Genomic DNA, 24,494 nt, shown 5'->3' with positions numbered 1-24,494 from the left:
GAACTAGCAATCCTCCTGCCTCCTCCTAAGTCCTGGGCTTACAGGCCTATACCACCTTGTTTGGTTCAATGTGGGGAGTTCTTAATTGTTCAGAATCTCTTTATACTGCTTAGTTTTCCCTTTAATTCTATTTATAGAGAAATACTTATTATCTGGTAAAGAATAAGTACCTATAAATGCATCCTGAGTTAAAATATATTATTCAAGGGCTAGGAACATAGCTCAAGTACTGAGTGCCTGCCTAGCAAGCACAAGGCCCTGACTTCAAACCCCAGTACCAAAAAAAAAAGAAAAAAAAATTCAGGATTTAACCAGGTGCCAGTGGCTCACACCTGTAATCCTAGCTACTCAAGAGACAGAGATCAGGAGGACTGAGGTTCGAAGTCAGCCCATGCAAAAAATAGTTCTTGAGACTCTTATCTCAAAAAAAAACCCTTCCAAGAAAAGGCTTGGTGTAGTGGCTCAAGGCATAGGCCATGAGTTCAAACCCCAGTACTGTAAAAAATAAATAAATAAAATACATTATTCAATCCTTTCCACACAAATGTGTGGAAAGGACACAAATGTGTCTTCTAAATTCACATTTCTACATATTTCTTAAGGAATGCCATCTATACTATCTTTATCAACAACACTAAAATCTTTATTTTTGTCCATCAAGATTGCTAACTTTTGTATCTGACATCAAATAATCAATAAAGTCACTGGAAGCCAGTGGCTCATGCCTGTCATCCCAAGCTACTAGAAGGCTGAGATCAGGAGGATGGAGGTTCAAGGTCAGCCTGGGCAAAAAAAGTTGTGAGACCACATCCCAAAAAAAAAAAAAAAAAGCTGAGCATGGTGGCACTCACTTTTCATCTCAGTAATGGCAGTGGCAGGAAGCATAACACAGAAGGATCAAGGCTCATGCCAGTTTAGACAAAAAGCTAGACCTTATCTCCAAAGTAACCAGAGCAAAAAGGGCTGAAAGCATGACTCAAATGGTAAAGCACATGGGTGCTTAGGAAGATCACAGTTTAAGGCCAAGCTGGGTAAATAGTTCACAAGACCCCATCTCCAAACTAACCAGAGCAAAACTGACTGAAGGTATGGCTCAAGTGATGGAGCCCCTGCTTTGTAAACACAAAGCCCTGAGTTCAAATCTAGCCCCATACCCCACCCCACCCAAAAAACAAAACCCCACACAACTTTCAGTTACACAAAAAATAGTCACAGGTAAATGTCTATAAAATTTAAGGTATGGGGGTAGTTTAGAAATTCAATTTCTAAACACACAACAACTTCTTTATACTGATGAACATTAAGACAAAATTATTTCTGGCTATGCTTTCAGTTATCTCTTTACACAGTCTATGTATCTTCATGGCAATCTCTCCAGCGCAAAATAACTCACATATTTTATGGACAATATTCACATACAACCTTTGCTCATTCTCAGACTCACTACTCTTTGGTAGTATAAAAATAGATACCTTACAATTAGAAAGAAACTTGATTTTATAAAGTAAGGAAAAATTTTTATACTTAAATTTACATCCAAAATAGACCATACTAGTGAAACCCCAATTTTGGGAGTATGCATTGTACAAGTGATAGGGCCTTAAAATTCTGACAGTAAAATGTTTGGGGTAGAAAGATATGATTTTGATAGTACATTAATTTTTTAAATACAAGAAGTTTCTATTCTAAGAATGGAATTAGTAAATCATGTGATATTTTAAAATGAACTGTATTATTACCTATTGCAGTTTCTAGTTTACATTAGTATTAATGAAATGTTTTTATTATTTCATTTATTCTTTATATTTTCATACAACACTCAAGAATGAACTGAGGAAGCTGGGTGCTGGTGACTCACATCTGTAATCCTAGTTACTCGAGAGGCAGAGATTAGGAAGATTAGGGTTCAAAACCAGCCCAAGCAAATAGTTCTCGAGATCCTGTCTTGAAAAAAACCCATCACAAAAAAGGGCTGGTGGAGTGGCTCAAGGTGTAGGCTCTGAGTTCAGGCCCCAGTACCACAAAAAAAAAATGAACTGAGGAAGAAGATGCAACAAAAATGCTGCAGCAGGAGGAGAATGATGTAGGGGGTGAACTCAAGTAGGATATAGATGATATAATGCAAGAACTTTTGTAAATGCCACAATGTATCCCCAGGAGAACAATAAAAAAAAACTGAATTTTTTAAATGCTGTAGCCACACAAATGCCTAGAAAGACACTCCACACTGAGCCAATGCCTGTGGGGAGGGGGCTGAGCACTCTGTATTTTTCATTGCAAATTTTCAAATTATTCTGACGCCATTAATGATGTATTGACAGCAAAGTAAACAGCAAACTTAAGGGAAAAGATAGGCAAGCCCAGAATATATAGCCCAATATACATATGCAGATGCACATTCAAAATATTTCACATTGTTTTAATATATACTGGGTTTCCCAGAAATATAATACCACGTGCATTAAAAGAAAATTGTCCTTAACTTGGAACCTTACCAAAAGGTGTCTGTCATTTCTGGAAAACTCATACAGCACAGCAGTGTTAAGCTCAGGGTTTGGACCGCCAATTTAACACACCTGCTCATCAGTCCAGTTTGCAGCTGCTGCTTTCATGAGTATTCTGCATAATGATGTTAAGATCTGATTACTTTACTCTACCATGGAATACAGGACTGCCTGAGCCTTTGCATACCAAAACACATAATTAAAGCATTTAATTACTATAATTAATTGATATTCATAATTTCTTTTCAGTACTACATTAATTTTTACATTTACAAGTATATATGTATATAGTCACTTAAGATGAATATACAAGTTATATTGTCTACTAATTTCAGAAAAGTAAAAGGTATATTACAAAATAATTGTTATGAAAAGGGAGCACCAGGTCTGACCTAAGAGAGAGCTAGCAGTTTAACAATAAGAAAGAACAGGACTAAGGTCAGAAACCAGTCATTTTAAAGGAAGAATGGGAATCAATGGAGAAAAAGTAAACAGAAAGGTTGAAAAAAAAAAAAAAGCCTTGGGAAAGAGCACTATGCCAAAGGAGAAAGAAGCCTCAGCAAGAAGAGGATGGTAACACCTGAACACAAGCTAAAAGGTTTGGAAATGGCAAAGGTCCTGGTGGTCTCCAAATAGTCACTGAGCCAGAAATGGTACTCAGTGCTAAGAGAGCAAACAGAGAAAAAAAACAGAAACAGCTAACAGAGCCTTCTCTTTCCACAAATTTAGAGTAAGGAGTAAAGAAGTAAGGCAGTGGAGCAAGGAGGATAGCAGTATAAAAGGAGGTGCTTTTGTTTCTAATTTTTGTTGTTTAAACTGGAAAAAGACTTCTGAGAGATTAATTCAATTTACTTTAGGTACCACGTCCTAACTTCATTATACATGCCTAATTACAAGTTTTAACAAATATTATCTCTTGAAAAATACATTTATGTAAAATTATGAGATACCTAGGATTTGATTCAAAATCTTTCATGAAAAGAAAAATAATTATAAAGAAAAGGAAAACAAGTTTAGCTTGAGTCGATAACTTGAATCTGAATGAGGTGAACGGAGTGGTTCCTATACTCTTTTCTCTTTTCCTTAATATGCTTAAACCTTTCCACAATAAAATAGTTTTTAAAAAGAAAAACTTGCTGGTGCCAATGGCTCAAACCTGTAATCCTAGCTACTTGGGAGGCAGAGACTGGGAGGCTCACAGTTCAAGGCCAGCCCAAGGAAACAGTTCATGACCCTATCTCCAAAATAACCAGACCAAAATGGACTGGAAGTATGGCTCGAGCAGTAGAGCACCAGCTTTGCAAGTGCAAAGCCTTGAGTTCAAATCCAGTTCCACAAAAAAAAAAAAAGGAAAAGAATACTGTTAAAAATGCTCAATTAGAGGCAGGAGTAGCGTGCTAAGCTTTGGTGAAGCCCTGGGTTCAATCCCCAGCACCAAAAATGACATTTTTCAATTATTTTTCACTTTTATGTATAATCATATGCTACTCTCTTAAATGCCCAACTGGTGATACCTATTTTTTACCAGGGGATAGTTTAAAGTTTTTTTTTTCTAAATCAATGGTTATGCATTAAATATCCAGCTATCCCAATTTCTCACCCCATCTTCCATCTGATAATGACAAGCAATTTCACATCAACAGGATGAGAAAATAAATGAAAGCTGTTCCTAGAGTACTGGGTACAAAAGTTCAAAAAAATCTATACTCCAAGGAATTTCAACAGTATCTATACTATAGCACAAAAAGAAAATCTTAGCACAGCTTTATATAAAATGGGCCTGAAATTACCTCTAACTTTTTTAACTGCACAATACTGACAGAAAAAATGAACCTGAACTAAACCATATGAATTATCCTCCAGCTCTGCTTGACCCTCATCAAGTCTTTTGACCTCTCTAAGTTTAGTAAAGAATTGGAATTACTTTAACTCCGATACAATGAAATTATAATATTTTGGGCTGCTACATGTATAGTCTACAGAAAACCTGAACACTTTCTCAAGTAGACAACTGTGTAAACCAGCAGTTCTTACCCAGTGGGATCTGGACTCCCTGAGATACTGTCAGAGTCAACAAGGTCACAACTGTTCTCCCAACAATACAGGACACGTGCCTGTGGTTCTGTGTGGATTCATGATAAAATGATGTAGAAGCAATGGTGGATAAAACTTACAGAGCTTAGCCTGGCACTGGTGGCTCATGCCTGTAATCCTAACTACTCATGAGGCAGAGATTTGGAGAATTGTGGTTCAAGATCAGCCCAGGCAAATAACCAACATAAAACAGGGCTGGCAGAGTGGCTCAAGAGGCCGAGCACCTGTCTACCAAGTGTAAGGCCCTGAGTTCAAACCCCAGTACTGACAAAAGAAAACCCAAAACTTATAAGCTTCAGCCTCTAACAGGGCAGCGCCATCAAACTCTACCAGTATTTCCTGCACTTTGAGAGAAAAAAAAAATGACATTTCATGGAAGAACGCCCTTGATAAAGCAGTAAAAAACTAATGCTATTTCATTTTGACCACTAAATGTACATCTTTTTCACCCAGCACAACAATAAATCAATAAATATATGTCTAACACTCTGGATGGTGAAATGGGAAGTGTGCATAGGCACTTCTTTCTGCCGCTTACAGTATGATTTTGGCCTCAAGGAAAATACTTACACTAATGTTTTCAGTCGTGATCTTTAGGAACTGCCCTTTTTTTCATGAAACACCATTTTTAATGGAAAGACTTACCATGGCTAGTCAACCTTGAGTCTTGTAAAACCTGGAATATTTCCATTATTCATGTTTTCTGTTTGAGTCAAGACTGCTACACTACTTTAAGGACAGCAGTTGACTCTATCTGTGGACAATGATAAAATTCAAGCTTTCAAGAAAGTAAAAATTACAAAAGTAGAACTTTTATCTGCCACCATGAATATAACAGCTTTCCAATACTTAAAGCTGTTTCTGACGAGATCAGAATGAGTTTTTAATATTACTTGAATTTGGAAAATCTGTGTGATTCAGTAAAGCAGCATGTTCCAAATGACCAATATATCATGTTACAAAATCCTGCATGGGTAAAAGATCCATTCAAAGTGTAAAAAGGACCAATGGATTGTATTGTAACAGAGTACAAGAAGTTCAGTGACAGCCTTTAAGATTCCTCCTTAGAACTTCAAGAAGTTTGCATCTGCTGAGTTCGGTGAAAGATCAAAGGAGAAAACATAAGTTATCTAAAGAGGCCAAATACTCTCCCTTTCCCAACAAGGAAAGGGTAGGTTTTCTTCACATATTTATACTTTGACCAAAATAACAGATGGCAACAAGTTGAAAGCATAAACAAATATGACAACCTAGCCATCTTTTTTCAGTTAGACATTACAGAGATTTACAAAAATGAAAAATAATGCTATTCTTCTCATTAATTTTTTTGGAAAATAGCCCATTCTATGGATTAAATAACTTTAAAATTTCTAAGTTTTAATTTCTAACACAGTAAATATCCATAGACATAACCCACATCAACAACATCTTTATGGAAAAAAATGCAAATCAAAACCACGTTAATATTCCACCTCACTCCTGTTAGAATAGCTACCATGAAGAACACAATCAATGTTGGCAGGGATATGGGGAAAAAGGAACCTTCATATGCTACTATACTGGTAGGAATGTGAGCTAGTGCAATCACTACGGAAAACAGTATGGAGGCTTCTCAAAAAACTAAAAAAATAGATCTACCATATGGTCCAGCAATTCCACTCCTAGGGATATACCCAGAGGAATGTGAGTCAGGTTACAACAAAGGCACCTGCACACCATGTTTATTGCAGCATTATTCACAATAGCCAAGCTATGGAAACAGCCAAGATGCCCCACTACTGATGAACTGATTAAGAAAATGTGGTATTTATATACAATAGAATTTTATTCAGCCACAAAGAAGAACAAAATTTTGTTGTTTGCAGGTAAATAGATGGAACTGGGGAACATCATCCTAAGTGAAGTTAGCAAGGTGCAAAAGGTCAAAAGTGACATGTTCTCTCTCATATGTGGAATACAGACCAAATACGAATATAGCAATATGAAAAACAGGTCACACTAAGGGGAGGTCACATATGAGAGGGACAGGGTAAAAGAAGGAAGAAGGTGAATATGGTTGATGTACTCTCTATAAAAGAATGAACATAGAATTTTTAAACTGGTTGAAACCAGCATAAGAAAGGGACTAAGGTCGAAAGAAGAAAAACAAAGGAGATGAATTAAATCAGGCAACAATACATATGGACACAGAAGCCCCACAAGGAAACTCCTGTGTAGCTCCTGAACAATTAAAAATGGCATTTTCTTCTTCTTTTCTTACACAAAACTTATACAAAACAGGAGGCCCAAACAGGTCCTGCTCTGGGGGTTGGTACCAGTGGGAGAAAATGTGGGGGAAGGGTGTAGGAGGGTGAAAATGGTATAACTACTGTGTATACAGGAATACAAATGGAAAAATGATACCTGTTGAAACTATTGCAGGAGTAGGGAAGGGGGAGATTAAGGAGAATGGTGGAGGGGGTGAATTCAAGTATGATATATTTGCTACATAGTAAGAACTTTTGTAAATGCCACAATGTACCCCCAGCACAACAATTAAAAAAAAAAAAACCTACATCAAAGTCCCATAGCTTAAAAAAAAAAAAACAAAAACCTTTATGGAGTCCAGAGATACTAGATATACTAGTGTACATAAAACTTTACAAAGCCTCTGGGTAGAGTCTCATGTGGTGGTGATGCCTGTAATTCCAGCACTCAGGAGGCAGTAGGATCACAAGTTCCAGGCCAACCTGAGCTGTGGAGTGGGTTCCAGGTGAACCTGAACTACCTGGTGAGAGACTAAAAAAAAACCAAGAAAGTCACCGACCAGCAGTTTGTACTTTCTAGTCACTCACAATCTAATGAAAGAGGGACTGAGGGCACACACACATTGAATAATTTTGGTAGATATTAGAATACAGGTATAATTTCAAATAGTAAATTTGAAAAGGCTACTTTGTTGGGTTTGCTGTTATTGGTATTTTTGTTTGACAGTACTAGAGAGCAAATCCAGGGCCGTGCATATACTAGGCAAGTACTCTACAACTGAGCTACACCTCCATCCCAAAAGACTACTTTGAAAGAGTTAATTCAAGCAAGACTTGAAAGATAGATAAAACTGACTCATTCCAGAAAACAAGTCTGTTTGAGCAAGAATAGGGAGAATGGAGACACGTCTGGGGAATAGGCCAATAAGGCTAGAGCACAGTATGACAGAGGTATGATGAGTGCTGTGGTAGAAAAGTGGACCAAAAAGAAGTGGGGGAAAAAAAAAGATTTTGAATCCCACAATAAGAGTTTGGGTTCAAAAATGTATTGACAAAGTGCTACCGGGTGTTCTTATTGAGCAGCTCTACTTTGAAATATAACCCTATTGGCAATGCACAGTTAAGAGAACCTTCCAGGGGCAGAACTGGGTTGGGCACCTGATAGGATCTGCCAAGTGAATAGGGGAAAAAGTTGATGCAGGCTCTGAGCAGAAACTCTCTAAGGCAACAGTGGTGCGCTGCAGAAAAGAGAAGTTGCAAGTTTCTGAAAGGAGAATGAGTTGATGAGAATGTGTGAAATATTAAGATTTCTAACAGCATCAGTTTAGAAATGCTAGTCGAGATGATACAGAAAGAAATTTTGGAAAAATCTACCTAAAGATGATAGAGAATCTGAATAATGGAACTGATAGAGTGACCAAAAACAAAAACAGAGTGAACAGGACAAACTGCCAAGAACAAGATTTTTAAAAAAGTATGAACAGCAAAGGAATGGGAAGAGGAAAATAACAAAATATAACAGAAGTCAGAGACCTGAAAGAGCACAGGACCACAGAAACCAGGAAGAAAGAATTAAGGGGGATTAGCTGGCCAACAGCTGAAGAGGCTGTAAAAGAATGATGATCTAAATGAGGCTACTGATTCTATTAATGAGGAGTTTACAGCATAGTCACCATGGGACAGCACACAGATTACAACAAATGTGGAACCAAAGCCTCATTAGCATATTAGGTACAGAAACAATTTTACCAGGGCTACATGAAAATAAGTTTTACAAACAACAGTTTGTCTGCTTTTCAACCATAGCAATGTTTAAATAAGTTATCTCTCTAAAATGTATCCATTTTCGGAGCATTTATTTCAGTCACATAAAACAATGATTTTAGCACAAACAGGAGAACTCTACATTTACATCATAAATTTTGCAACACAAAAAGCCTTTATAACTGTACTATGTACTGAACCTCAATCTACTGTTTAATAGAGTATTCTTAGTATATATAACCCTACTAAAACACATTTTATTGCTAGTTCAACAAATGACATCAATTTAAGCAAAACCTATTGTCCAATCCTTTTTTATTGAGTACAAAATAAGCTCAAATTTCATTTTGGCATATCTATATCAAATGTACATTTAGTTGAACCTATGTTTACACAAAAGTAATATGTGAAAAATACCTATTTTATTAGTATAATCTAGAAAACAAGTGTTTATCTTATAAAAAGATTCTTCCTCTTAAAAAGAAATCACCACTGGGATCCTTGAATAGATAGGAAGCTTTTCCAGGATAGTAAAAATACTGTAATTCAACTCAGCATGGTGGTTCACACTTGTAATCCCAGCACTTGGAAGGCAGAGTCAGCAGATTCATGGGTTCAAGACAAGTATGGGCTACACAGTGAGATCCTATCCCCCCAAAAATAAAACTAATTCAATTCATTATTGAACTTATATACAAAACTTTACAGGGACACATTTGTTTAAAGCACATATGTCATTAAGTGGATATTTGCACAGACTGGCCACACACTGCACATCCATGTCTTCCACTTCACCAGCTGGCAGAGGAGGCTGGAGCCTCATATGGAGTAGGAATATGAAGGCAAGTCTAGACCCAGGAGGAAAACGGGCATCACACAGGAACTATCTACCTTGGACTTGAAAATGGGCAACAACTGCATGAGTGTCTTGATTTTGTGTAGATATATAAAGAGAGAATGAATTGATCCTTAAGGAATTTTTTTTTCCTTTAAAATGCCCTTTAAAATGGGGATTTAGCTCAGCAGAAGAGAGCGTGCCTGGCAAGTGCAAGGCCCTGAGTTTGGTCCCCAGCACCGAAAAGAAAAAAAGGAAAAAATAGAAAAAAAAAAGCAAAACAAAAAAGACAAAAAAAAAACAAGGCAACTAAAAGAACACAAAAAGTAAGAACATAGAATTCTAAGTTAGGCAAAGATTCTGGAGCCAGACCATGTGAAGGCATCATTTCAGTTCAGCACTTTACTACTCCTGTCACTTTAACAAGTTACTTGGACCTCAGTTCTCTTAACTGCAACACTGGATAATCCTAACAGCCACCTCATAGGATTAATGTGAAAATGAAGTGAAAAAAATGAAGTCTGGCATGTACTGGCCCTCAAGAACTGTTAGAGTTGTACTGTTCTTGGAGGATCCTAGTCACTTATTCATTCGATCCATCATTGCTACACTGCCACCCCACAACCATCTAGTAGAACCTCCCAGTGTTCAGTCACGCTGGCCTAGTCAGCTGTCTGGATGTCCTCAAACTCATCTAGGAATCTAAAAGCCCCTACTGAAGTGTATAATAAATTTTGTGTGGTCTTTTTCCTATTTTTTTTTTAAATTACTCTATGTTAATGTTACAGGTCAAACAGCTGGATCCTAAGGAACAGGACCAAAGTCCATGGCATTCTGGACCAGCTCCCGAACAAACCCCTGATCAACAGCCCACATTCTGCTACAGGATGGGCACTGCCTCTATTTTTGCTAGTGGCTTTTTTTTCTTTTTTTTTTGCTAACAACTTATTAAAATCACCACATTAAACAACCTACTTATAAATTCCTAATTTATGCCATCTTGCCTTTCAAAAACCAAGCTTATAAATAGAATATGTCCCTATGAAACATAAAAATTCTGATTGAAACAAGAATTTTTTTCTGGTTTCTAAAACATCTGTAGTGACTTCTAGTTATATGGTCAAACTCATTCAATTTCTATCCCCTTTTCCTCTCCACCCCCCAGTAGAAAATCTTTCTTAAATTAACATAAACCTCCTCAATTAGCCATCTGAATACATGGTGACTAGTTTTATACATTTCACTCATCCATTTTCACCATCACCTCAATGGCTAACACAAGCCATGGTTTTGTTTGAAATCTCAAGCACCATCACAATAAATAAATAAATCGTCTTGCTCTTCTAATCTTCAAGATCAATAATGATGAAGACGAAAAAGAGAAACTAATACATTCCTCTCCAAAACACACACATGTTCTTTGTTCTTTCCCTAAATACTAAGCCCAAAAGAATAACAGACAAAAAAAATCATGCCCACAAACCAAAACACAGCTGGTACATCTAATTTTAGAAAAAAAAATAACAAGGAAGAGGAAAAGTTCCCTCTGAAATAACTCAATCCTCAAATCAGAAAAATTCAAAGAACATAATATGAAAAAGCCAACAACTTCAATTCTCTCCTGTGGGATACTAACTCTATCAGTACCAAATCAAAATAAATAATATGCTTTTAGGAGATTCCAAAAAAGTTTGAAATCTGTCCTTTAAAAAAAAAAAGTCACTTACAGAGAAAACACCTGATTACATGAGTCCAAGCACAGATACTGTTTTGTTTTGTTTTTTATTTTTATTGTTTTTACATTTACTTACATATGTATACATTATTTGGGCCACCTCCCTCCCAAATCTATTCATTCCAAACCCACTCCTCACTTTCACCATATTCTCTTTAAAAAGACAAGCTGAGAAACCCATTTTTTAAAAGCTCAGTTACCACATTTTACAACCAGAGGTAACCTTTATTTGTTTGCACAATTCTCCATAGCCAAATTAAATTGCTCAACTGAAGGCTATATGGCTCTTCCTTTGGTGGAACAAGACCTTACACTTACTTTTCCAAGGGACCTTCAAGAGAAGAAAATATGAATCATAATCTAATCTTCTGGGAGGAGTACTGCTTATATCCTAGGATCCTTTGTATCATCTCTTTAAGGAGAGAAACCCTTTCTTTAGTAGCTCTCAGGAATCTATCCAAAATGATGAACACGAACTTTTCTCCAGGAATTAAGACTAACTAGCTCAGTGGCAAGAGCACATGCTTAGCATACATAAGTCCATGGCACCACCCACAACAACAACAAAAAGACAAGGTAAAACTGGAATTAGCAGAAGAGAAATGAGTTAACAGTAATTGCAAAAGATTTATACAGAAATTTAATTCATCATCAAAAAGACACAGTAATAATTACATCCAATAGTCTTACTTCTATTGTTATATCAGCACTGTTTTGGTGTTTTCACTATCAAAAAAGTCCAAGTGAACAGCAAGTATAAATTTCAGAATGAAAAGAACTTTTCTTGCAAACAATTTTTAAATTTAGTGACTAAAAGATATTCTAAATGAAAGCCATTTATTCCATTAAACCAAGACTACCTGATGAAGCAATTTTCAGAAAATCTCACGAAGGTATAATAACATATAGCAAAAAATGTTTTATGTTACCAGACCTAGATTATGTTTCTAAAAATAACTGTTGGTTAAATGAGAAAATATCTATTTTCTAAAGGCATGCATATGACAAATAGTTCCCAGCATTTTACAAATGTATCAAAATGCTAAAAGTTATTTAAAATGCACCAACGAAATGCTACAAATTCCCAAAGGTTCTAATTAATGTCCTAGCTATTCTCCATCTGCCCATGGCATCCTCTGCTCTGCTCTTGTACTGGGAGGATAAGCCTGCAGCAATAGATCATCACTTGGGCTCTCCAGCAGGGTCCTAGCTATGAAAGTCACTGGCCAAGACCTGAAGGTAGAGGAAGGAGAGGTCAGGGACCCTTCACTCCTCCTAGCCTCCTGCAAAGCCACAGCTCCCACAGGCCTCCTCCTCCACAATGCCAGCTCTAAATTCTGGTAATCTCTGGGGGAATTCAGGGCTTTTGTGTTACTGCTGGTCCCTAGGTGCTGTGTCACTCTTGTTTGTTCCCTAAACTCTGCAAATAGTCTCTTCACTGGAACCACCAAGGAAGAAATCCCTTTCCTGACAGCATTTTGCCTGTCATGACTAATAGCACCAAGTCTGCTTATTCAATAGTGCACTGTCTAAAGAAATCCAATTAAAAAGTTTGTTAAACAGGGCTGGTGGAGTGGCTCAAGTGGTAGAGCGCCTAGCAAACATGAGGCCCTGAGTTCAAACCAGAGTTAAAGCAAGCATGAATTTATATTACTGCTACTCTTATAATAGATTAAATATTAAATATAACTATCTCACTTCTCAACAAAGCTGATTAACAAGCTAAAATAGTCTACAATTTCATTTAGGTGTAAAACTTAACACTACCATGTCCTTTCAACATAAATGCTTTAAGCCCAAATAAGAATTTAAAAAGCAAAACTCAATAAAGAGATTCCAGTAACTGATATTCCACTTCCTGCTACCAGGAAATTGTTTGGTTAACCCAAACAATTTGATTTTATTGTTGAGGCCTCCCTAAGCACAGGATGAACAAAAGATTTAAGCCAGTAGTTTTCAAATTTTGGTATGCATGTAAACCAAGAGGGAAACCTATTAAATGCTAAGGCCCAGGCCCAATCCAACCCTTCCTGATTTGTTTTCACCAGCTCCCCAGGTAATTCTGATGCACAGCTAAGTTTCAGAACTAAACAACAGTGACCAACTTCAAGATTCCTTTCTGGATGAAAACTCCACATTAAATAAGGTCAAAAAAAAAGAAAGAGGACTTTCTTTCTTTTGGCAAAAGGAGTAGAAAGAGCAACTGCCTAGAAAATACAAGGCCCTGCGTTCAAACCCCAGTACCACAAGAAAAGAAGAGAGGAAGGAGGCAAGAAGAGAGGGAGGGAGGCAAGGAAGAGAGGGAGGGAGGCATTAATATCTAATTCAGTCCTCTCAAGAATCACACCAGATAAGTAATACTGCTCCTTCCCTTTCACACATGAAAAAACTAAAACCCGAGATACTAATTAATTTGACCAAGTTAATGAACGGCAAAACCAAAACCCCTCAAGTGTGCCTGTCCTCTTACCCGTGAACAGGACAAGGAAATGTCTGTGCTTAAATGCAACTCTGAAGCCCCAGGGCTGTCCCAGGAAGGAGTAAGTCTGAGGACCAAGCAGTTCAGCAAGCAATACCCTCCTGTCTACCCAACTCATTGTTACCACTCACCCAACAAGCTCTCTGGACTCTCCCCCACCCATCACACCCTCACCAAGGCCTTTTGCTTACAAGATCTGCTGCACACAGCAGAAGTTTGTGCATATCTGTATGCACTCTTTCCAGGTGAGTATTATGCTAAGTACCAGGAGGGGTCAAATCCATGCTATTAAGTGCTGTCTGTGAGCCTGAGCAAACTTAACATCTCTGCCTCAGTTTTCTGATCAGTAAAGCAAGAGTCCTTTTGCTAACACCACTGATAGAGTGATTAACTGAGCTAATGCACATCAAGAGCTTGCCTGGCATAATATCTACGGCACAGCAAAAGCTAAATAAACAATAGCTGCTATTAAAATTTTACTTTGCCAATCCTTACTCTTAAAACACCAACACATCAGTCTCACGTCCCATTTATAGACTCTCAGTCTTGTTTCCTGAGATCATAATGGATGATGAAAACAGTGGTACAGTGCTATAACCCAATGAACTGCATGTCTCCAGCAACAGAAAGCCAGGAGTCGAATATTTTAAAGCAAAAAGTCTTTCAGTAGCCCTCAGATTGCACCACATTGACAACTGTCTATTTCCCAACTTTAGACACAGCCCTGTTGATTACATACTAGCATGACGAATCTATAATTAACTTAATTCAAAACAACAATAAAAGTCACTCAGCACAAGGACTTGGTCTTAGTTTAATCACTGTATCCTCAGCACTGAGATTAGTACTTGCTCTCTCATAGACAAACACTTTTTAAATTAATGAAGTCACAAAGAACCATCACAGACAAACCTTAGCTATTTATTCTTTACAAAAGCAGGCATAGTTATTAGGTCAATATCAAGGTCTCAAGTAATAATTTATTCTCCAAATTTCTCCCAGAACATTTTTCTCCTTTCTTTTTTAACTGATTCTTGATTTCCTTGAAAAACTCTCTAACTAGAAAAGTTAATTTCCAACCTCAGTCCATTCATATATCAGAAATGTTTATGTAGTTTCCATAAGAACTCAGTCATGCTCATCCTCCAAAGGCAGACATGATGGTACACATGTAATCCCAGCACTCAGGAGGTAAAGGCAGGAAGGCAATGAGTTGGAGGTAGCCTGGGCTACACAGCGAGACCCTATCTCCTAAATAAATAAATAATCTTCAACAAAATTGAGTGATCCTGATTTTTCAGAATTCCCTGGACTATCTGATTTAAAGTCCTGCAATGAAATAAGTCTTTGCTAAAACATTTAGAAAGTAGAGAGAAATACTGTGAATGGGGAAAGGGGATGGTCCTACCACTCTTGGAATTACAAAGCTTCCATTCTCAGAGATGCTTCTAAACTCCATGAGTTTGAACAAGTTCCTTAATTTCAAGTAAACTTTTTTTTTTTTTTTGATGGTACTCCAAGTCCTCACATTTGCTAGGCAGGTGCTTAACCTCCTGGACCAAGCCCCCAGTCTTTATTTCTGTGCTTAGTTTTTGGACAGGGTCTCATGTTTATGCCAGAGTAGCCTGGACCACTTTACACTTCACTCATAGCTGAGATGACAGACACTGTGCCCAGCTTTTTTGGTTGAGCTGGCATCTTGCTAACTTTTTCCCCAGGGCTGGCCTGGATGATAAATCCTCCTGGTCTCTGCCTCCCAAGTAGCTGGGATTACAGGTATGAGCCACCATGCCTAGTCTTGAGTAACTTTGAATGTTTTGAATCTTCATTTTTTTCACCTGCAAATAGGGATAAACTTACAAAATCTATCTATGTGTTTTATGGATAAAATGTACATAAAATGATTTTTCAAAACAATAAAATGTCATATAAATGTAAAGTATTATCTTTTGACATAAACATCTTCAGATTTTAACCTGTGGTTTGTTTGTTTTAAGAGGAGATCTCACTATGGTGCCTAGGCTGGTCTTAAACTCCTGTGCTGAACAGATCCTCCCACCTCAGACTCCCAAGTAGCTGGGACAACTACTGGATACCCAGGGCCACATTTTAAATGGATTTATCTTTCTACCTCTCTGCCAGTCTTCCCATTTCCTACATCCACAGACCTGCCAGGACAGAGAGAAATTACAATTAGAACCAAAGCATAGTGGGCCATTACTAAATACTTGTTGAAAAAGATGCTCATCCTCATATTTTAGAAATCAAGATTCTGCCACATGAAAATATCCCGCCTTGTAAAAGTCAGTGAGCTGACTCCTTTCAAAGACAATAACAAATGCCATAACATGCACACACAAGAGACGCCTGTGTCTTTGTCAGGAGCCTCCCTGGTGCACATTACTCAGCATGAACACTAATATGTACCTGTGTGAATGAACAGTCACCCAGGAATGTGCTGCAGTGTTTTGGTTTCACTTGACACATGCTTTCTGTACAGCAAATGACTTCCTCTCCTGAACACTCACCTAGATGTCTAAAGATCCTGCATTTCTTTGGGCTTTACTTCCTATACTTCACTACTCACAGAAAACTTCTGGTGAATTCACGGCCATTTCTCAAACCTTAGGTTGTTCCTATACTAATCACAAGAAAAAAAAATGTTTTTGAAAACCATAAACATAAAGGTATTCTAATATTTATGTTTTAAGATTATTACCAGTCCACTAAAATTTGTCAAGTAAAAGCATAACTGTTTTTTAAAAACTTTTTTTTTTTTTTTTTTGCAGTTCTGGGATTAAACTCAGGGCCTCCCACTTGCTAAGCAAGCCCTTTACCACTACAGCCATGCCCCAGTCCAAAAGTGTTACTGTCCTAAATACAAAAGACCCTGGTCCCTCTGAACATTACATAACAGAGTTTAAGTTTGTTTCATGCTAGTTAATTCTTCATTATCCATACCCCCCCAAAAAAAAAATCAGATGTATGTGTCATCAGTCATCCATTAATAATTTATATTAAGCTCCTGGAGAATGGCTTGGTATTTATATTTGAATATAAATATCCTTGAAATGCAAAATTCCTAATAGTGCAAATAATGAAACCACCTGTAAAAGTAGCTACCCAACTCAGGTTTATCTTTTTTTCTGTGCATTTATCAAACTACATTCTCCTGCTACAATGTGTTACTCTCAGTTACAAAAGAGGGATTTTATTGCTATTTTTGTCCTTTAGGTCTATTACAGTTCAAGGGATATTCCTGAAGTAAACCTGGGCTACAGAAAAGAACGTTTCCTAATGGTACATGTGGTGATGATCTAATCATAATCTTAAAACAACCCCCACCCAAGATTACACTGAATTATGTAACATTTAAAAGATAATTACTGCATGTTTGAGCAACAATCTACCTCATTTGAGGAAAAATCTCAAAACTGCATCCTAACCAGGAAAACTGCACTACTCATTTTAGCTATAATGAAATCTCCAGTGTTAGAGTACGGTCTAATTCTAATTTCTATAAAACCTTCAAAATAAAAAGCAAAGAATATGTGTAGCAGTGTAGCATGCTGGATCTACACCAGAAATGATAAGGCATTATCATATTACTGTCCAGGCTGTCTCCTGGAGAATGAAGACACACACAGAATGAATTCTCAATCAGCTCCAGGACCACATTCATGGCCTATCACAACTACTCCTGGTGCCTTCTTCAAATCCGCACACCAGTTCTGTAGCTTTATTTCAAGTGAACTGAAATAAGTGACCTGATCTGGCGGAAAGGGCAGGGGACCTCACAATCAGAAGCTCTGGCAGAAAGCCAGACTTTGCCCCTCTGGAGCCATGTGACCTTGAGCCAGTATTTAAGTCTCTTGAGCCTCAATTTTCTCCTCTGTGAAAGAACAAGACCATCAACCTGGAAAATTATTCAACAGATCAAGCTCTTGGTTTCTGTTCTCATATGGCAGATGTCTAGAAAATGGGTAATAAATTCTCACTGCTAGATGGCCAAAATGAAAAATTCACTGAGATTAGAAAACTATTTCTCCCCTGTGCTGGGGAATGAACTCAGGGCACCATACTCACTAGGCAGGAGCTCTACCACTGCATTACACCCCAGTCTGAAAAGCTTTTTAAAACTGACATTTACCATATCAAAGATGAGCCTCCACTATCAACACAAAGTTAAAACTGGCTAATTTTTTAATGTCTGAGTGCTCATATTCAAACCTCATATTGTCAAATCTTTTCAACTTTCTAAAGAAAGCTGCGTTTTAGAACCCAGATACAGCCCAGTTGTCTAAACAATGGGCTACATGATACACCACAGACTCCAGGCAAAGTCACAACAGGATGAAAAAAGAGCCTTCAGCCTCTCTCAGATTTCCTGGCCACTGTTATTTTAAAACTTCATCACACAAACATAAACAGGGGGAAAAAATCCCTTTCAGAGAAGCCCCATGGGTTATGATTTATGATCTTTGTAACATCTAACATTAGTTTACATTAAACAGTACAGCCATTAGTTTTTCTTGCTCATGTCTCTAGGCACTAACACTGAGATGTGTGTATATTCTATATTCTATATTTTTATGTATTCCCCAGTTTTAAATTTTAATCTTTTCTTAAAGACCATACTTATGTTCCTTTACAGTTATTTTTTGAAAATATGTAACTTAAAAACAAAATGCAAACGCGTGAGCAAATCTGCATGAGAGGAAAATGACTTGTTTCCCACTGTGCATGCAATTCCTGCACAACTGAAAAATACTCCAAATGAGCTGGCTATTTAAAAGTCAATGAGCTATTTTGAACGCCGGCATTGTTTCAGGCTCTCACTCTAGCCCACTTTGTAATATTTGTGACTTTCTAAATTTAATGCTGGAAGACACTAAGGTAATTTTTTTCACTAAACATTTTACAACTGGAAAACCACAACCCAAGACCCATATGAAGTTCAGTTAATTTGTACAGAAATGCTGTTTTTCTGCCAACCTTTGCACTATGACCAAGTTCAAGAATCACATTTTACGATGTGAAGATAGTTTATGCTAAACCGTAGGAGTTTGTAAAAATTTCGAAACTCTGGCTAGATTTGGACATAGTGTGTGCATACCACCAGAACATAACTTAGCACGTACAGTAGTCTATTAAATTAGAGCAGTGTTTGCAGTTTCCCACGAACACCTATACATTAGGATATAAGCATCCCCCACTACATACTTCATATCAGATAAAAAGTGTTCCCTGAAACGGACGGAAATAAAAACGAGTGTTCTACCAATAACCCTGCCAAATCATTTCGTTCTTAAAAATACAATCCCAAAGTTAGAGCAGTAAGTTTTTATACTAACACATCATAAAGTTCTTTATCAATACTACATTTGTAAATTAACACACTCGAGAAACTGGACCGCCTAGAGACTAAAAATACAGCTTTACAGAATTCCAACCTGATCTACACGACTCAATTATTAATGGGATCATTCGATCTTCACATCTGAGAACAAAACTACACTCTTCCTGCATTGCATTTAAGCGAGTTTACAAAAGAGAAAATAAAACGATCACGAACGGCTCGGGTCCGAGCTGGGACACCTGAGTCCCCGGCTCTCGGAGGTGAGAGAGCCGCAGGGCCCCGCAGCCGCCCGCAGCCCAGGCCACTCACCGGTGCGCGAGCGAAGGCAGGTGCGCGGCGGCCGGGCTACCTGTGCCGGCGAGGCTGGGGGCGGGGCGGGGGCGCGGGAGGGACGAGGACCACGACGCGGCGGAGCGGCACGACCGGGAGGAGAGCGCGGCCAGGCTGCAGTCGCTTCCTGCTCGGACAGATCCCGGCCGTCTCCGCCCGCCGGCCGGCGCCCCGCCGAGTCCCCAGCCCCGCCGCGCGCACGTCACGGCTACGGAGCGCCCGAGGGGGCGGGGGCCCCGCGGCCGGGGCGGGACCGCGGGGGCGCGCGGCGCGGGGGGTGGTGGAGAGGGAGCCGCGTTCTCCGCGCGCGGCCGCCCCGCCCTGCGCTCGCTGCGCCTCCGCGGCGCCGGGAAGGAGCCTGGCCTTTCCCTGCCGAGCGGGGCGCAGCAGCCCGAAGCTGTGCGGGGGGCGCGCGGGCCGCGGACGAGAAGCGCGCTGCGCCCCGACGCCGCCGTGGGAGCCGGATGCGTGGTCTCCAGGCGCCAGGAAAAACTTCCCGACCCGCTCATTTGCTAGGGATCCGGCCAGAGATGGAAAGTTGGCATGTCACTGCCTTTGTCCCCCTCCCACCCGCCGCCGGATTTACTTTAGAGATCCTGGTGCTTCCGATTGTTTTAATGTTAGTGTCTTTGTGGCAAATCTGTGAGTCATCCTTGAAAGTCAAGTAGGAAGATCCTATGCAAATTTGAGTTACAATGAAAACATACATCGCCTTTACGATGAAAAGAAGCAATTAAGAAATTGAAACGATTGACTGCAACACTAAATGTGCTGAAAAAGCTAAGAGTACTTACAAATGAGGAGTAAGTACCCTTTTCCGCGTTTACAACTTGCCACTTGGAAACTTCAGGGAATCTGGAAGGTTCAGATATTGAAACGCCCTACAGTTCCTACAGAAGGTGTAAAAGCTACCTTCTTATGAGAACATTTATCATACAACTAAAGCAGTAAGACCTTAATAATAAAATAGGGAAGTACGAAAGAGGAAGAGAAATCAAGAAAGGAAGTAATTCACAGCAATCTCAGTTTAATTCCAGATTTGATAATCTGACGGAAGTAAACCTTGAATACGCATGACTAGACTTAAAATCAATTCAAATGATGACTATTGCTGTGTATTTCAGTGCACTGTTTTGACTTAATTTTAATATTGAAGTCTTTGACAAGCCAAAAGAAGCGATTACATTTAACAATTTAGTGTGACTAATCACACTTTTCTGGGTTTTTTTTTTTCTCTCTCTCTCTCTCTCTTCTTTGTCCGCCACTTCCAATCCTTGCGTCTCTCTTTTGATCCACTTCCTCTTCGTAGCGACCTTCATTGTCTTTTTTTCAGAACATCATCTTTTCAAGTTTTGCATACTCATAGCCACCTATCCAGTTTCCCACACTGCAATCCATCCACTTCTAATCCAATCTACAATACCACCAGTTCATCTTTCATAAAATTAAAAATCTGGTTGTCTTTTCTACTTAAAGCCCGTAATCATGCTCTTGTACTCTTTCCTCTCAAGATGAATCGTTCCCCCCTCCCTTGCTGGGGATAGAACCCAGGACCTCAGCATGCTAGGTGATCCTTCTACCATTCAAGTACAGCCTCAGCCCTAAAATGTTTTTTAAGATTCTTCTTAATTTAAGTCACAAAACTGGCTGCTTTTGTTTGACTAGCATAGTGAGGGTTTCTTTTGCTTTGTTTTTGATTAATTGAATTTGAATGCCTTTTCATTGGTAATATGGTTCCCAGTTCGTCACGCTCCTAAACTCCACAAAGCTGTTCCACACACAATGTATCTTCACACAATGTTACCTGCCTGTCATGGAATCACTTGCATTTTGGACCACTGTCCTATCCCTGCTTATTTGGCCTGTCTTATTTCTACCCACTGCCTTTCTCTATTGCTTTACACTCAAGCCATTGTGAAGTGCTCAGTGTGTCCTAAAATAGACAGTTTTGCTATTTATTACATTGGAGTGTTGCCAGGCGAAATCCAAATGAATCGTTCAGAACAAACCCTATTTGTCCTCTCCAAGCTTCTTTCCTTAAAGTCCCTTGTGACTAATCTTAGGCATAATTTGTGCTCTTTCCCATCTCTCACTTGATACCTATTTACAATTTATCTTTTCCAACATATATTTCACTATTGCTACTTAAATTTACTTATGTGTATTCCCAACTAGACTGTAAGCTCCTTGAGGACAAAATAGACATTTCTTTGTGTTTCTAGTGCCAAACACAGTGGCTTCACATGGTAGGCACTCCTTAAACAGTGCCTTCCATTAATTAGTATTACTATGAATAAATGGGGTGGATGGAGGAACAAATGACTAGCAGTTGAAAATTCTAGGGAATTGTACATACTGTCATTTAGCATAGCAGTCTTGCCCAAACTGACCTTAACATTTTATTCAATATTCTTATTTATGAATTTTAAAACCTTGCTTTGACCCATGAATATCTGTAAGACTGTCATCTGGGTCTTCTTGTGTTACCCTGGGAATTTCTAAACTGAGACCCAGAGATCTATCATAGATGAGAGCTCTATAAACAGAATCTGCCCCCACCCTACCCCCACCCTCTGGCTCTCTGACTTAACCACGTGCAAAATTTTGTGGGTTTGCTTCTTCATGTTAATAGGAATTTATGAAGGATCTGTGCACTGTTCCTGGCTGATATCTTCTTCAACATCTTCAACTGCATCTATGTTGCCAACTCCTAAAGCAAAGTAGGTTGAACTCCTACAGGTATGGCAACCAGAAGTTCTAGGCCCAGAGGCCCAACTCCAAGGGTTCCAACATATCAGGACCAGCCACTTGTGACATTTGCCAAATAAAGAGATGAGTATTGGTGAAGGGCAGAGAAAGGAGACTTATTAACACTGCCACAGGAAGAGGCATACCACAGGAAAAAGCAAGGAAACACTTCAGCCCACTGTCTGGGGCACAAACAAGTGCTTTAGATTTAAATGGAGGAAGAATTGGGGTGTGGGTGAGAGGTATGTGTAATTAGGCTGTCCCAATAAAAGATGTAGTCCAGTTAATCATCTCAGAATGATCAGGTAGTATCCGGTCATGATAAGAAAGGTATTGTTGTCTCAGGACCAGTTCTGGCTCTGTCACAAGATGTTTATCCATTAGTCCTGTCTTTCCAGAAATTCCAAGGTGAATGCAAGGGAGAGACTCAGGAGGAAAAAAAAAAGGTTAAAGAAGCAAAAATAGTGCTCGTTTCAGCAGCACATATACTAAAATTGGAACGATACAGAGGATATCAGCATGGCCCTGCACAATGCATGAAGCGTTCCATGAAAAACAAAGAAGAAGAAGCAAAAATCGAGTCAGACAGGGATAAAATGGAGTTAATTAAGCCAGTGACCATGCAGTCCTTCAGCATGTTGGGGAAGCTCAGTACTTTCCTTTCCAAATGTTCAAGTAATTCCCTTGCCAACAGACTTCATTATGCCTATACTGTTGTCAGGCACCAGTTTCCTCTACTCTACTTTTAGAATCACCAAATCCAGTTCATTCTATGTTATAAATTTAATTCCAAATTGATGCCTTACTCTCTCTCTCTTAGAATAGGTCACCATCTTCTTTTATCTGAACTCTTGATATTCTAGGCTATTCTTTCCTATACTCCTAGAGAGTTACTACTCTCCCAAAAATCTGATTATGTTACACCTTTACCAAGGCCAGTGCCTTTGGCAAGATTCTTTACTTAAGGAAACTTTAATCAGGCTTCTAAAAGTTCTCCTAGGGCTATCTGTGTACTTCTTTTAGCAAGCACCCCACCCTCAATATCTGATCAGGTTTTTCTACCACCTCATCCTCGTGATGTCTTATCACCTTATCACCTTGCCTTGTCCTCAGCTAGATCCTGTTAGGTTGCTTTACTCAGAATCTCTTTTACGTGTGGTGTTGTCTTTCAGTAATTTTCTATCTTTCTTTTTTTTTATTGTGCTGGGTGGGGGTACATTGTGGCATTTACAAAAGTTCTTACAATGTATCAAATATATCATACTTGAATTCACCCCCTCCACTGCCCTTCTCTACCCCCCCCATTCCTTGAATAGTTTCAACAGGTATATATACTCCCCCTCCATTTTCTTGATCCATTCATCAGTAGTGGGGCATCTTGGCTTTTTCCAAAGCTTAGCTATTGTAAATAGTGCTGCAATAAACATGGGTGTGCTGGTGCCTTTGTTGTAACCTGACTCACATTCCTTCAGGATCCCTAGGAGTGGTATTGCTGGATCGTATGGCAGTTCTAATTTTAGTTTTTTGAGGAGCCTCCATACATTTTTCATAGCGGGTGTACTAGCTCACATTTCTATCAGCAGTGTATGAGGGTTCCTTTTTCTCCACATCCTGGCCAACACTTGTTGTTTGTGTTCTTGATGGTAGCCATTCTAACAAGGAGTAAGGTGGAATCTTATCTTTCAGTAATTTTCTATCTGCTGACCCTCACCCAGCACCTTTACTATAAATTCCCACTTGTTCATGCTGTGTTCAGAGTTGAGCCCAGTCTCTTTCTGTTAAATGCTACTGCCCGTTGTCCCTATGCATATCCTGATGGTCCCGAATAAAGTCTTAATTACTCTACTTTAACAAATATCGTGGAATATATTTTCTTTAACACCTTTCAGGTAAATTTAAATTCATTCATATGGTATTCAGAACACTCTCAAACACACCCTACAGTCATAGTTACAGGCTATGCCACTTCATGATGTCCCCTCAATCCTCAGAAACTCAGTTTAACTGTTGACCTCTCTCTTGACTCTGGCAAAATTAGTTTTTCTTTCCCCTATTTTCCAGAGCACCCATTTCATAGCTATATTGTAGCACTCGTTAAGCAGTTTTTACATCTGTTTCTTCCTCTAATAACCCTCCAAAATACTGATTTTAATTTGTTTTGTTTTGTTCTTTTTACAGTGCTGGGGATCACACCCAGAGTCTCGTGAACACAAAGCACACACTCTAGCACTGAACTCTACCCCAACACAAAATAGTGAGCTTTTTTTTTTTCAGTAAATTTTTAAAATTTTAAAAATTCTACCTAACCAAGTCGCAGTGGTATGCAGCTGTAGTCCCAGCTGCTTGGGAGGCCTGGTAAACAAAACAAATTCTTCCCTATTATTTCTTATCCCCAAAGAT

At 38.8% G+C, this 24,494-nt stretch overlaps 1 protein-coding gene and 1 non-coding gene across 11 annotated transcripts in view; one reads left to right on the top strand and one right to left on the bottom strand.

Moving 5' to 3' along the window:
* Myo6 (myosin VI) overlaps nt 1-19,526 on the bottom strand; it is a 143,265-nt gene extending 123,739 nt beyond the window's left edge. For 9 of the 10 annotated variants that reach the window (XM_074079497.1, XM_074079492.1, XM_074079506.1 and 6 more), the window contains exon 1: nt 19,326-19,526. The gene's annotated coding sequence lies outside the window, so the exon portion shown is untranslated. The remainder of the gene's footprint in view (nt 1-19,325) is intronic. The other variant, XM_074079523.1, reaches the window with a different exon arrangement.
* Nucleotides 19,527-22,558: 3,032 nt separating this feature from the next.
* LOC141416384 (U6 spliceosomal RNA) lies at nt 22,559-22,666 on the top strand. The gene has a single exon (XR_012441120.1). It is a non-coding gene; the product is annotated as a U6 spliceosomal RNA (small nuclear RNA).
* Nucleotides 22,667-24,494: the final 1,828 nt, after the last annotated feature.

Source organism: Castor canadensis, chromosome 1, assembly GCF_047511655.1.
Source record: "Castor canadensis chromosome 1, mCasCan1.hap1v2, whole genome shotgun sequence".
Classification (NCBI taxonomy): domain Eukaryota; kingdom Metazoa; phylum Chordata; class Mammalia; order Rodentia; family Castoridae; genus Castor; species Castor canadensis.
The sequence above is the reverse complement of the archived record's forward strand: the minus strand, read 5'-3'. Positions and strand labels throughout refer to the sequence as shown.